This window comes from Rhipicephalus microplus, unplaced genomic scaffold (genome assembly GCF_043290135.1).
Source record: "Rhipicephalus microplus isolate Deutch F79 unplaced genomic scaffold, USDA_Rmic scaffold_14, whole genome shotgun sequence".
NCBI lineage: Eukaryota > Metazoa > Arthropoda > Arachnida > Ixodida > Ixodidae > Rhipicephalus > Rhipicephalus microplus.
This window is the reverse complement of record NW_027464587.1, coordinates 30,492,181-30,507,247: the sequence shown is the minus strand read 5'-3', so window position 1 is coordinate 30,507,247 and position 15,067 is coordinate 30,492,181.

Genomic DNA, 15,067 nt, shown 5'->3' with positions numbered 1-15,067 from the left:
TCCAGCATGGTCTGGACCTCACGTCCATAGACAAGATGGAAAGGCGTGAATCGCGTAGTTTCTTGGACGGCAGTATTGTACGCGAATGTGATGTATGGTAGCACCTGGTCCTAGGTCTTATGCTGGACATCTGCGTACATAGATAACATGTCAGCGATGGTCTTGTTGAGTCGCTCTGTCAAGCCGTTGCTCTGCGGATGATATGCCGTGGTCTTGCTATGGCTCGTGTAGCTGAGCTTGAATACGTTATGAATGAGCTGGGCCGTGAATGCTGTTCCTCTGTGATTACGCATGACGGGGCGCCATGTCGAAGAACGATCTGGTCCATAAAGAATTGGGCGACGTCAGGAGCCATAGCGCGTTGTAGTGCCTTTGTTTCGGCATACTTCGTCAAATAGTCGGTGGCTACTACGATCCACTTGTTGCCGGTAGATGATAGCGGAAAGGACCGCAGTAAATTCATTCCTATTTGATCAAATGGCGCTCTGGGTGGTTCTATTGGTTGAAGAAGCCCCACGGGCTTTTGTGGCGGGGATTTGCAGCGTTGGCATTCCCGGCAGCTTTTCACGTATCGCTCAACTGATGCAGAAAGCTTAGGCCAGTAGTATGCTTGTCAAAATCGAGGGAGAGTTCGAGAGGAACCTAAGTGACCAGATGGGGGCTCATCGTGGCAGGCAAGAAGAATGTCGTCACGCATGTCAGTTGGCACCACTAGAAGATAGGTTCTCTCATTGCCGTTGGAGTTTTTCTTATAAAGGACCCCACTTAGCAGACAGAACGACGACAGACTTTGAGAAATACATCGAGGTATGGACGAGTTGCGTCCTTCAAGGTTTTCGATAACTGCGCGAATTTCATCGTCCGCACGCTGTCGCGTAATCATATCTGTTGTAGTAAGGGCCCCAAGAAAACCATCGTCATCCTTGGTGTCGTGGCCACAAACTTCTACAGGTGCACGGGATAATAAATCAGCATCTTCGTGCTTGCGGCCCGATTTGTTAGCGATCGTGAAATCGCATTCCTGCAGACGAAGACTCCATCGTGTCAGTCGCCCACGCGGGTCCCGTACGTTGGCTAACCAGCACAACGAATGATGGTCGGTCACTACCTTGATGTGGCGTCCGTAAAGGTAAGCCCTAAATTTCATCGTGGCCCATACAACAGTGAGGCACTCTTTCTCTGACGTGGAGTAGTTGACCTCGGCGCGGGAAAGAGTGCGGCTAGCGTAGGCTATCACTCGCTCTGTGCCCTCTTGTTGTTGTACGAGGACAGCATCTAGACCCGCGTCGCTGGCATCAGTATAAATTTCAGTATCAGCGTCTTGGTCAAAGTTAGCGAGGACTGGTGGTGTCTGCAAACGCTCCCATAGTTCAGAGAAATCTGCGTCCTGTTCTTCCTCCCAGACGAATGGAACATCTTCACGAGTGAGAGGTTCAGCAATCCTAGAAAAATTAGCTATAAAGCGGCGATACTACGCGGAGAGCCCTGGAAAGCAACGCACTGCCTTCTTATCACGTGAAATAGGAAACGAGGCCATGGCGGTACTTTTGTCAGGGTCTGGTTGAATACCATCCGCATTGACAACATGGCCGAGAAACTTAAGTTTCTTGTAACCGAAGTGGCATTTTTCTGGCTTCAGTGTCAGGTTAGCAAGGCGGAGCGCTTCCAGCACATTCTGCAGACGCTTCATGTGCTCCTCAAAGGTGGCAGAAAACACGACAACATCATCGAGGTAAACTAAGCACGCGTGCCACTTTAGACCTGTAAGAACAGTGTCCATCATTCTCTGGAATGCCGCAGGTGCCGAACTGAGGCCGAAGGGAAGACCTTTGAATTCATATAGGCGATCCGGTGTAACGAAGGCGGTTTTTTTCACGATTTCGTTCATCAACTTCGATCTGCAAGTAGCCACTTTTCAGGCCTATCGGTGAAAAATACTTGGCCCGCCGCAGTCTGTCGAGGGAATCGTCGATGCGAGGCAGTGAATAGACGTCTTTTTAGTAACGCTGTTAAGTTTCCTGTAGTCCACGCAGAAGCGCAGTGATCCATCTTTTTTCTTCACGAGCACGACGGGAGATGACCAGGCACTTTTCGAAAGTTGGATGTGATCTTGCAACATCTCTTTGACTTGAGCATTTAAACGTCACGCTCCTTTGCCGAAAAGTGGTAAGGGTGTTGTTTTATTGGCGAGGAGTCGTTATACGTAATTATTCGGTGTTTGGTGATCGGTGTCTGACGAACCTTCGAGGTGGACGCGAAGCCCTCTTTAAATTGATATAGCAGTTCACGTAGCTCGGTCTGTTGTTGTTCCGAGAGGGTCGAGTCGACATCAACTTTTCCAAGTAGTGAAGTCCTATCGCTTGGTGTCGGCCGAAGCCCGTCGTTGGCTGATGTAGATGCGAAGCATTCAGAAACGTCTGCGATAGGGTAGGCGAAAGCGATGGCGGTGTCACGAAACAGGTGCCGCTACTCGTTACTGAAATTAGTCACAAGTAGGGCAGAGTGTCCTTCATAAAGCGTGATGAGGCTGCGTGCAGCGCAGACACCTAGCGCGAACAAAAGCGTCAAGTTGCCTTCGGCGACAACCTCAGCATCCCGTAACTTGTCAGACACCACACCAACTAGGACGCTTGAACGCGGAGGCAACGTGATGCTGTCGGCAGAAACTCGAAGCGTGCTGTCACGGATGTCGTCAGGTTTGTCGAAGGATCCAGCTGTCGAAAACGTCATGGTCCGCTCTCGAAGATCGATAATAGCATCGTGCTCCCGCAAAAAGTCGACTCCGAGGATTAGGTCCCGGGAACCGTCGCGAAGTACGAGGCAGCTGGCGAGAAACGTACGTTCATGATGATAAGGGGCGCGAAAAAAACGACACACAACAGAGAAGAAGTACACGGGACGACGCGCTACTAGCAACTGGAATATTTTATTCAGGAAACACCATTTATACCGCAGTGACATCAAATTTAACCCAACGAATCGACCAAAAACTAAAACTACGTGCTCAGCATGCCTATAAGTAACGTTGCAGATAGGCTATCTCCCCCTCCTGCAGACTGATAGAGGGGTGGCTGATGCAATCAGGCCCCTCCCTCTGGATAAAGAGGGCTTCTATAATCTCCCTCTCTGCTGAGCCCCTGTGCCTGTAGATTACAGTTGTCTGCTCAAATACCGGCTTACAGTTACCCTGACCGCATCCTCTGCAATGCATCGCCAGATGCGTGAACGGCCTTCCTATTAAAGAGCTGCTGTGCTCTCGCAACCGCACGTTGAGGCATCTACCAGTTTGCCCTATGTATGCCTTGCCGCACGACAGTGGTATTCTATATACAACACCATGTGCGCAAGGAACGAACTGTCTTACGTGCTTAATGGCACATCCTCTTTTTTCACACTGCTTTGGCCTACCTGTCTTCTTACCAACCGCTGAGCAGATGCGGCCCACCTTGTTTTCTGCGGAGAACACGAGATCCACCCCATACCTCGAAGCCACTCTCTTAAGGCCGTGCGAAAGCCAGTGGATATACGGAATTTTTGACACTCTTTTTCTTCCCTGCGGGACATTCGTGTCTAGGCCTGTCCCAGGCCGTTGCTTAAACACAGGCCAAGGTGTTACAACGTTCTTCATGTGCGCTGCTAGTTTCCCGCTTATGATCGAGTAGTCCGCACCTGTGTCCAATAATGCACTAACCTCGTGGTGACCGCCGACTACCACATGTATATCCAGAAAAAATCTGCTTCTGGCTTTCGTCGCTGTCATCGGGGAATCGCTCCGCGTCTGTGCTTGCGTCGGTGGGAGACCTTGCTTGCGTCGAGTGTCAGCGACCTCGTTCCCGAAGGTCGCTGTCGTTAGTTTTCCCGCCTAGGGCTTGGCGAGCGTGCCGGCGCCGCTCCTGGGAGGCTCAGAAAATTTGGAGAAGATCGTCTTGGGGATGATGGAAACCGTGATTGCCGCCGCAGTGGCATACGCTGCTGTCAAAGGTAATCTTCAATAGCTCTCGGTCTTTCGCCAAATCTCGGTCGTGGTGCGTCGACGGCAAAACCCTGTAGTCCGAGGCGACGATAGGGACATTCCCGGTACACATGTCCAGCTTCACCACCGTGGTAACACAGTGGTCGTCTGTCCGGTGTGCGTCATACATCGGATTTTCTGGAAAGCGGCTGTCGATTTTCCAAGTGCTGAATTGGCTGCAGCGAAGGAAGTGCATCCTGAGGCATAGGATTAACGAAGCGCGATAAAGCAGAAATATATCCGCTTACAGCTTCTGCGTATGATGCACGATGTGACTCCACCGGGACAGGCGGGACATAGCTGGAAGGCGGCACTTGAAGAGCCTGTCGTACTTCGTTTCTAACAAGGCTGCAAATAGACCCTGCAGTAGGCTGGGACTGGCACTGAATCTTTTGTAGTTCGTCGTGGACCACTGATCGAATGAGGTCGCAAAGAAACTCGATGTTGATGTTGCTTGCCGCACCTCCAATCTGACCTATTGACGAAGTGGTACTCACTTGCCGGTCGTATACACAGTAGAGCGCTGCTGCAGCACTTGCTCCATGGTTGTGGCTTCGGTCAAAAATTCCGCCACGGTTTTTGGGGGACAGCGAACGAGGCCAGCGAAAAGCTGCTCCTTCACTCCTCGCATTAAATGACGGACCTTCTTTTCTTCTGCCATTTCGGGGTTGGCTCGACGAAAGAGGCTCATCATGTCCTCGACGTACATCATGACGCTTTTATTCGGCATTCGGAGGCGCGACTGAATCGCTCGCTCGGCTCGTTCGCGGCGATCAGGATTGGCCCAACTTTCCAGCAGGTATCGACGAAAGACGCTCCACGAGGGAAAAGGCTCACGGTTTTTGTACCAAGTACGAGCGCCGTCCTCCAAGCTGAAATACACGTTCCTCATTTTGTCGAAGTTGGTCCAACCATTGTAATCCGAAACCAGTTCAAACTGGGCCAGCCAGTCTTCGACATCCTCCAAGACGGAACCGTGGATCACCTTAGGCACACGTGGCTTCCACAGCGTATGATGCGTGGCTGCAGCGCTTTCCTGTGCGTTAGAGGCTGCAGCGTCTGCCGTAGCGTTCGGGGGTGTGACAGACGTCATCTCGGGAAGAGGTCCACGCTCAGGAGTGGACGTCCTTGGAGTCTTCGGCTTGAGCGGTGGACAGGTGTTGTCACTGCAGGTACAGGGCTACCTGGAGGCGTTTGGAACATCTACTGTGGGTTACCCAGCAGCTCCACCAGTTGTCACGTGCTACAAAAGGTCTTCAACTAGGAAGAACTGAGCCGGCGGGGAGACGCACCGAAAACTGGCAAGATGGCTGCTTCAATAATAAACAACTAGCCCGAGCACGTGCTGCCCCAGAACATCGTCTTCCATTCTCGCGGGCAGCCATAGCTTGCGCTCGCCGTAACTAGCGGTCAAGTGGCAACATGCTTGTGGCCAAAGACCCACAGACCGTCATGGCCGTGATTCAGCTTTGTCAAAGTGTCGATGAGCTGCGTAAGCAGCGAATTTCCACACGTCGCGCTAATACGCAAACAGCAGATATTTCGGCTTTGGAGTGCAAAAGAAGTGGCCCCGACTACACCGTATTGATGCCTCAAATACAACAGTACATCCGCGAAGAGGTTGCTCGACAGCTCTCTCTTGTGGCCACCATCAACGAGACCCCCACAGAACTGGACCACTCACTTCGCCATGCTATTCAGACGCAAGTTGCCGAGGCTCTCCCTTCGCCCACGTCCCCAATATCAGGTACTTCGCCACTGACTTATGTCGAAGCCGTCCACTGACCTTCTGCCCAACCGCCGCTCCCTTCATACAGTCCAGCCACCAACTACTACAAGTCACCACACAGTAAAAATTTTTACACCACGAAGGGTGTAAATGAGCTTGTCCCGTGGACGACACCCTAAGGGTGTTAATTCAGCACCTTCCAAAAAGGGTGCTTTTTCATGCACCCTTAGAATAGGGTGTACATGTAAAAAAACTGTAGGGTGTTACAAAAACACCCTTAAGAAAAGGTGCCTTCGATGTCCATCACTTTTTTAGCACCCTCTGAGGAGGGTGCGAGAAGGGTGCACAAGGGTGTTGAGTGCCCATGGCAGGGGTGCCAGTATTCTTTTAGACTACACTAATAGATATCAGCGTGCACTGATTACACACTACTTGAAGAAAGTGGTCGTGATTATCAATGGTGCGCCACCTGTCGAGCTCCATTCATTGCGTCTGGGCAAAAATATAAACGCGTACTATCGTGTATGAACTTGTGCTGGATCTATATATACTTCACAGTATATGCATAACGTGCGTTACAGAAAATGAAGCCTTGCTGCCCTTGCATATTGCGTTTATTTAATAGGCAAATAAAACATAAACTTTTCTTCTGCCACACAACTTTTTCACCAGATATACGTTCACGTATACGTACACTACACATGCAACACCTCAAATGTTTATTATATTTATTCAGTTTCACTTTATTGACAATTCTTTGCAACATACAATTACACTGGTTTCAGTTTAGTATACTACTTCAAGTACATAGAGACTACAAATGAAATATACGCTAATATATCCCTATAATTCTTTCAAGTATCTACAATCCCAGTGGTTTCCAGTTTAATACTCCTTCATGTACACAATCGGTTAATAGGAATGAAATACAGGCAAATATATACTTATGATTCTTTCAAATATATACAATAACCATGATTTCACTATATACGCCTTCATGTACACAATTGTTTCCAAGAAGTGATGCACAAAAAAATATATATGGATAGTGTTTTCAAATGTATACAATCACAGTGGATTAAGCTTTGTATTCCTGGATGTATAACAATTGGTTATGAGAAATGATGTACATGCAAACATATGCGGGTTTTCGCACATATAACTTTAGCGAATACTTAAGAAACCAATACAATGATCAGAAACACAATAAGCTAAAAACGAACACAAAACTGAGTCAAAACACACAAAAAACAAAGGTAATGCATAAATACGGCTAATGACACAGCTGGGTCACTTTATGCCAAATGTCCCAGCCATTTTGGCAACCATCTCAAATGTATTCGAAAAACTCGTGCTGCATTGAAAATAGTAAACTTCTAGAATATTTAGGAGAGGAAAAATATTTGGTCACGTGGCTGCCCTCTGCACTTCCTGGAATGCCGTCTAGGTGTTGTATGTGAAAAAGTTTATTTTAAAAGCACCGCTCCTTCTTTCCATACGAAACTTGGTCTACGTGTTACGTAACAAGAGCTTAATTTGGGAGAGTTGGTTCATCGTGGTTGTGTGCTAGTCACAGCGCGACAACTTTACGAAGAGACAGAAAGGACACGAACGAGCACCGACTGTCAACTGAATTTAATGAATGTGCTACAAGCGCTTTCATACGGAGTACAAGAACCGTGTTCATGCGCGACGACACGTGTGAGCACTAAAGAATAATCTTAACTGTGAAAAGAATACTCCCTCTCGGAAAGGATAAGTGAACGTGTAGTGATGCACTGATCATTGGTTTACCTGATAAAAAATACTTCTACAAATGTTAAATTGGCATTAAGTAAACCTATTCTCGTGACGAATGGGGCAAGATTGACTATTCCTGTTGCTGTTTAGTACACACACTTTTGAAAGCTTGCAAGGGGTGGAAAACAACACGCTAATATCATATCTGCTGGCTATTTTTTTAATTGTGAGACACATGATGTGGTATAACATGCAAAGGTTTTGGTCATTGTTTTTTGTTGGTCCTGTCTTCTTTAACTTTACTTTCTGCAGGAGGGTTTTGCAAACGGGTGTGATGATTCTGTTGGGATACCCAGCATCTTTTAGTCTTTTAATCTGGTTTTTAAACCTGACCTCACCCTAGTGCTACCATGACTTCTGAAGGGTGGCCTGAGTACATGTGGTATCAATTTTTCTTTCTACTAATTTTGAATGCCCACTATGAAAAGGTAGAACATTCTTAGCACTCCTGGGCTGATAGCACCAGCCAATGCCCCAACAGCATCATCACACTTGTTTGCGAAACCCTCCTGCAGAAACTAAAGTTAAAGGAAACAGGACCAAAAGAAAAAGAGAATGACCAATCACCTTTGCATGTCACACGGTACTACGTACATAAGGTGTCTCACAATTTTAGGAACAGAGCCAGCAGATATGACATTGTTGTTTTCTACCCCTTGCAAGCTTTCAAAAGTGCATGTACTTACAGCAACAGGAATAGTCATACGTAAGTGCAAATAGGCTTACGTAAGTGCCATTTTTGAGCTGTAGTCTTACACTTCACCTCATTTCGGGAATTTGCTGTATGCTGGAAAACTCTTATTTTTATCATACGAAATTATTGGAATGTATGGGTTGTATGCTTCGAGTTCAGTGTAATTTCAATTACACGCCATTTCGAAGGGTACACACTACACATTCTTTATATATGGTGCTGCCAGAACAGCACGAACATCCTTTTATGAGAAGTCATATTTGCTCTTATTACAGGATGGGAGGGTGCCCCTGACGTCCTGCGTAGTCTACCCCCCGGCCCCAGCCTAGAGCAAGCCTACTTCCTGAACCTCCACATGGATAACCGAAAAATCTTCCGTGTCAGTAATGACGAAGAAGGAGTGACAGCACTGATGAGTTGATTTTTTTTATTTTCAACATTGTCTACGGCCGCAAGGCCTTTAACATCCACCGTGATTGAGCGGCTTTTTCTCGGCGTGAGTTTGGAGTTTATCAAAGAAGTTGTTCAGGCAGTTCGACGCTGAAAATTTTAGTGTCACAATGCCTGAACAACTTTTTCTAGTGTGGTCATTGTAGATGAACAAACATTGTTACTTGTGTAAGTTATTTTGCTTAAATATAGCTGGACCATTCCATGCCAAACGTCCCAGCCGCTTTGGCGACCATCTGAATTGTATTTGAAAAAAAAGCGCTTACTTACTGCACTGAAAACAGTGAACTGCTAGAATATTTCAGCGAGAAAAAAGTTTTGTTCATGTGGCTGGCTTATAACTTCCTGGTATAATGCCGTCTGTGTGCTGTTTGTGGAAAATTTCGTTTTAAAACTACCGCTTATTTTTTCTAAAGCAAATTCGGTCTACCTGTTAAGTAAATGTGCTTCTGTAAGGTATTTGAAGCTCAATAATAATAGTGCAATTTTTTTGCCACATTGGCTTCCAAGAATAAAGCCAAAATGTGTTATGTTTACATTTTTTATTGCAATATTGCACTTTGTGTGAATATCTGAGCAGTGAATACTTACTCCACAGAAGGTATATTATGAGTAAAAATATCTTTAGACTTCTCAAGCTGCTGAAATATACGAGAAAATATCACGAATTTCACAAAATTGGGATTTTTGTCCGTATTGAGATGCAATTTGCTCCATGTTGTGATACAATGAAAACTCATCATTATACCTAAATTGTAAGAAAATGAAATTTTTTCTGTAATAAAAATCGTATCGCAAAAAGGACAGGAAAGGGCGCTGTCAACTGAATTTTATTGAAGGTGCTACGAGCGTTTTTATACTGAGCACAAGACCAGGGCTCATCTGCAACAACACGTGTGACCATGACAAAATAATTTTAACCGAGAAAAGAATACTCTTTTTTGGAAAAGATAAGTGAAGGTGTACTGATGAATTGATCCTTGGCCTTCCTGATAAAGAGTTCTAAAATCTCTCATTTTTCTGCTTGCTTTTTTTTTCAAAAACCGTGTTTTATGAAACCTAGGACTACACTTACATTCTTTACGGTGCCCGGCCATGAGACTACTATAGCCCTTCTTAACATTTAAAGCATGCTGTCTTGCTTGATCATTGAAGCAATGCCCAGTTTGTCCTATGTTTACTTTTCCACGTGTTAGCGGTATCTCATACACATTAGATTGGCATTCAGTAAACCTATTCTAGCGACGAATGGTGCAAGATTGACTATTCCTGTTGCTGTAAGTACATGCACTTTTGAAAGCTTGCAAGGGGTAGAAAACAACAATGTCATATCTGCTGGCTCTGTTCCTAAAATTGTGAGACACCTTATGTACGTAGTACCGTGTGACATGCAAAGGTGATTGGTCATTCTCTTTTTCTTTTGGTCCTGTTTCCTTTAACTTTAGTTTCTGCAGGAGGGTTTCGCAAACAAGTGTGATGATGCTGTTGGGGCATTGGCTGGTGCTATCAGCCCAGGAGTGCTAAGAATGTTCTACCTTTTCATAGTGGGCATTCAAAATTAGTAGAAAGAAAAATTGATACCACATGTACTCAGGCCACCCTTCAGAAGTCATGGTAGCACTAGGGTGAGGTCAGGTTTAAAAACCAGATTAAAAGACTAAAAGATGCTGGGTATCCCAACAGAATCATCACACCCGTTTGCAAAACCCTCCTGCAGAAAGTAAAGTTAAAGAAGACAGGACCAACAAAAAACAATGACCAAAACCTTTGCATGTTATACCACATCATGTGTCTCACAATTAAAAAAATAGCCAGCAGATATGATATTAGCGTGTTGTTTTCCACCCCTTGCAAGCTTTCAAAAGTGTGTGTACTAAACAGCAACAGGAATAGTCAATCTTGCCCCATTCGTCACGAGAATAGGTTTACTTAATGCCAATTTAACATTTGTAGAAGTATTTTTTATCAGGTAAACCAATGATCAGTGCATCACTACACGTTCACTTATCCTTTCCGAGAGGGAGTATTCTTTTCACAGTTAAGATTATTCTTTAGTGCTCACACGTGTCGTCGCGCATGAACACGGTTCTTGTACTCCGTATGAAAGCGCTTGTAGCACATTCATTAAATTCAGTTGACAGTCGGTGCTCGTTCGTGTCCTTTCTGTCTCTTCGTAAAGTTGTCGCGCTGTGACTAGCACACAACCACGATGAACCAACTCTCCCAAATTAAGCTCTTGTTACGTAACACGTAGACCAAGTTTCGTATGGAAAGAAGGAGCGGTGCTTTTAAAATAAACTTTTTCACATACAACACCTAGACGGCATTCCAGGAAGTGCAGAGGGCAGCCACGTGACCAAATATTTTTCCTCTCCTAAATATTCTAGAAGTTTACTATTTTCAATGCAGCACGAGTTTTTCGAATACATTTGAGATGGTTGCCAAAATGGCTGGGACATTTGGCATAAAGTGACCCAGCTGTGTCATTAGCCGTATTTATGCATTACCTTTGTTTTTTGTGGGTTTTGACTCAGTTTTGTGTTCGTTTTTAGCTTATTGTGTTTCTGATCATTGTATTGGTTTCTTAAGTATTCGCTAAAGTTATATGTGCGAAAACCCGCATATGTTTGCATGTACATCATTTCTCATAACCAATTGTTATACATCCAGGAATACAAAGCTTAATCCACTGTGATTGTATACATTTGAAAACACTATCCATATATATTTTTTTGTGCATCACTTCTTGGAAACAATTGTGTACATGAAGGCGTATATAGTGAAATCATGGTTATTGTATATATTTGAAAGAATCATAAGTATATATTTGCCTGTATTTCATTCCTATTAACCGATTGTGTACATGAAGGAGTATTAAACTGGAAACCACTGGCATTGTAGATACTTGAAAGAATTATAGGGATATATTAGCGTATATTTCATTTGTAGTCTCTATGTACTTGAAGTAGTATACTAAACTGAAACCAGTGTAATTGTATGTTGCAAAGAATTGTCAATAAAGTGAAACTGAATAAATATAATAAACATTTGAGGTGTTGCATGTGTAGTGTACGTATACGTGAACGTATATCTGGTGAAAAAGTTGTGTGGCAGAAGAAAAGTTTATGTTTTATTTGCCTATTAAATAAACGCAATATGCAAGGGCAGCAAGGCTTCATTTTCTGTAACGCACGTTATGCATATACTGTGAAGTATATATAGATCCAGCACAAGTTCATACACGATAGTACGCGTTTATATTTTTGCCCAGACGCAATGAATGGAGCTCGACAGGTGGCGCACCATTGATAATCACGACCACTTTCTTCAAGTAGTGTGTAATCAGTGCACGCTGATATCTATTAGTGTAGTCTAAAAGAATACTGGCACCCCTGCCATGGGCACTCAACACCCTTGTGCACCCTTCTCGCACCCTCCTCAGAGGGTGCTAAAAAAGTGATGGACATCGAAGGCACCTTTTCTTAAGGGTGTTTTTGTAACACCCTACAGTTTTTTTACATGTACACCCTATTCTAAGGGTGCATGAAAAAGCACCCTTTTTGGAAGGTGCTGAATTAACACCCTTAGGGTGTCGTCCACGGGACAAGCTCATTTACACCCTTCGTGGTGTAAAAATTTTTACTGTGTGGTGACTTGTAGTAGTTGGTGGCTGGACTGTATGAAGGGAGCGGCGGTTGGGCAGAAGGTCAGTGGACGGCTTCGACATAAGTCAGTGGCGAAGTACCTGATATTGGGGACGTGGGCGAAGGGAGAGCCTCGGCAACTTGCGTCTGAATAGCATGGCGAAGTGAGTGGTCCAGTTCTGTGGGGGTCTCGTTGATGGTGGCCACAAGAGAGAGCTGTCGAGCAACCTCTTCGCGGATGTACTGTTGTATTTGAGGCATCAATACGGTGTAGTCGGGGCCACTTCTTTTGCACTCCAAAGCCGAAATATCTGCTGTTTGCGTATTAGCGCGACGTGTGGAAATTCGCTGCTTACGCAGCTCATCGACACTTTGACAAAGCTGAATCACGGCCATGACGGTCTGTGGGTCTTTGGCCACAAGCATGTTGCCACTTGACCGCTAGTTACGGCGAGCGCAAGCTATGGCTGCCCGCGAGAATGGAAGACGATGTTCTGGGGCAGCACGTGCTCGGGCTAGTTGTTTATTATTGAAGCAGCCATCTTGCCAGTTTTCGGTGCGTCTCCCCGCCGGCTCAGTTCTTCCTAGTTGAAGACCTTTTGTAGCACGTGACAACTGGTGGAGCTGCTGGGTAACCCACAGTAGATGTTCCAAACGCCTCCAGGTAGCCCTGTACCTGCAGTGACAACACCTGTCCACCGCTCAAGCCGAAGACTCCAAGGACGTCCACTCCTGAGCGTGGACCTCTTCCCGAGATGACGTCTGTCACACCCCCGAACGCTACGGCAGACGCTGCAGCCTCTAACGCACAGGAAAGCGCTGCAGCCACGCATCATACGCTGTGGAAGCCACGTGTGCCTAAGGTGATCCACGGTTCCGTCTTGGAGGATGTCGAAGACTGGCTGGCCCAGTTTGAACTGGTTTCGGATTACAATGGTTGGACCAACTTCGACAAAATGAGGAACGTGTATTTCAGCTTGGAGGACGGCGCTCGTACTTGGTACAAAAACCGTGAGCCTTTTCCCTCGTGGAGCGTCTTTCGTCGATACCTGCTGGAAAGTTGGGCCAATCCTGATCGCCGCGAACGAGCCGAGCGAGCGATTCAGTCGCGCCTCCGAATGCCGAATAAAAGCGTCATGATGTACGTCGAGGACATGATGAGCCTCTTTCGTCGAGCCAACCCCGAAATGGCAGAAGAAAAGAAGGTCCGTCATTTAATGCGAGGAGTGAAGGAGCAGCTTTTCGCTGGCCTCGTTCGCTGTCCCCCAAAAACCGTGGCGGAATTTTTGACCGAAGCCACAACCATGGAGCAAGTGCTGCAGCAGCGCTCTACTGTGTATACGACCGGCAAGTGAGTACCACTTCGTCAATAGGTCAGATTGGAGGTGCGGCAAGCAACATCAACATCGAGTTTCTTTGCGACCTCATTCGATCAGTGGTCCGCGACGAACTACAAAAGATTCAGTGCCAGTCCCAGCCTACTGCAGGGTCTATTTGCAGCCTTGTTAGAAACGAAGTACGACAGGCTCTTCAAGTGCCGCCTTCCAGCTATGTCCCGCCTGTCCCGGTGGAGTCACATCGTGCATCATACGCAGAAGCTGTAAGCGGATATATTTCTGCTTTATCGCGCTTCGTTAATCCTATGCCTCAGGATGCACTTCCTTCGCTGCAGCCAATTCAGCACTTGGAAAATCGACAGCCGCTTTCCAGAAAATCCGATGTATGACGCACACCGGACAGACGACCACTGTGTTACCACGGTGGTGAAGCTGGACATGTGTACCGGGAATGTCCCTATCGTCGCCTCGGACTACAGGGTTTTGCCGTCGACGCACCACGACCGAGATTTGGCGAAAGACCGAGAGCTATTGAAGATTACCTTTGACAGCAGCGCATGCCACTGCGGCGGCAATCACGGTTTCCATCATCCCCAAGACGATCTTCTCCAAATTTTCTGAGCCTCCCAGGAGCGGCGCCGGCACGCTCGCCAAGCCCTAGGCGGGAAAACTAACGACAGCGACCTTCGGGAACGAGGTCGCTGACACTCGACGCAAGCAAGGTCTCCCACCGACGCAAGCACAGACGCGGAGCGATTCCCCGATGACAGCGACGAAAGCCAGAAGCAGATTTTTTCTGGATATACATGTGGTAGTCGGCGGTCACCACGAGGTTAGTGCATTATTGGACACAGGTGCGGACTACTCGATCATAAGCGGGAAACTAGCAGCGCACATGAAGAACGTTGTAACACCTTGGCCTGTGTTTAAGCAACGGCCTGGGACAGGCCTAGACACGAATGTCCCGCAGGGAAGAAAAAGAGTGTCAAAAATTCCGTATATCCACTGGCTTTCGCACGGCCTTAAGAGAGTGGCTTCGAGGTATGGGGTGGATCTCGTGTTCTCCGCAGAAAACAAGGTGGGCCGCATCTGCTCAGCGGTTGGTAAGAAGACAGGTAGGCCAAAGCAGTGTGAAAAAAGAGGATGTGCCATTAAGCACGTAAGACAGTTCGTTCCTTGCGCACATGGTGTTGTATATAGAATACCACTGTCGTGCGGCAAGGCATACATAGGGCAAACTGGTAGATGCCTCAACGTGCGGTTGCGAGAGCACAGCAGCTCTTTAATAGGAAGGCCGTTCACGCATCTGGCGATGCATTGCAGAGGATGCGGTCAGGGTAACTGTAAGCCGGTATTTGAGCAGACAACTGTAATCTACAGGCACAGGGGCTCAGCAGAGAG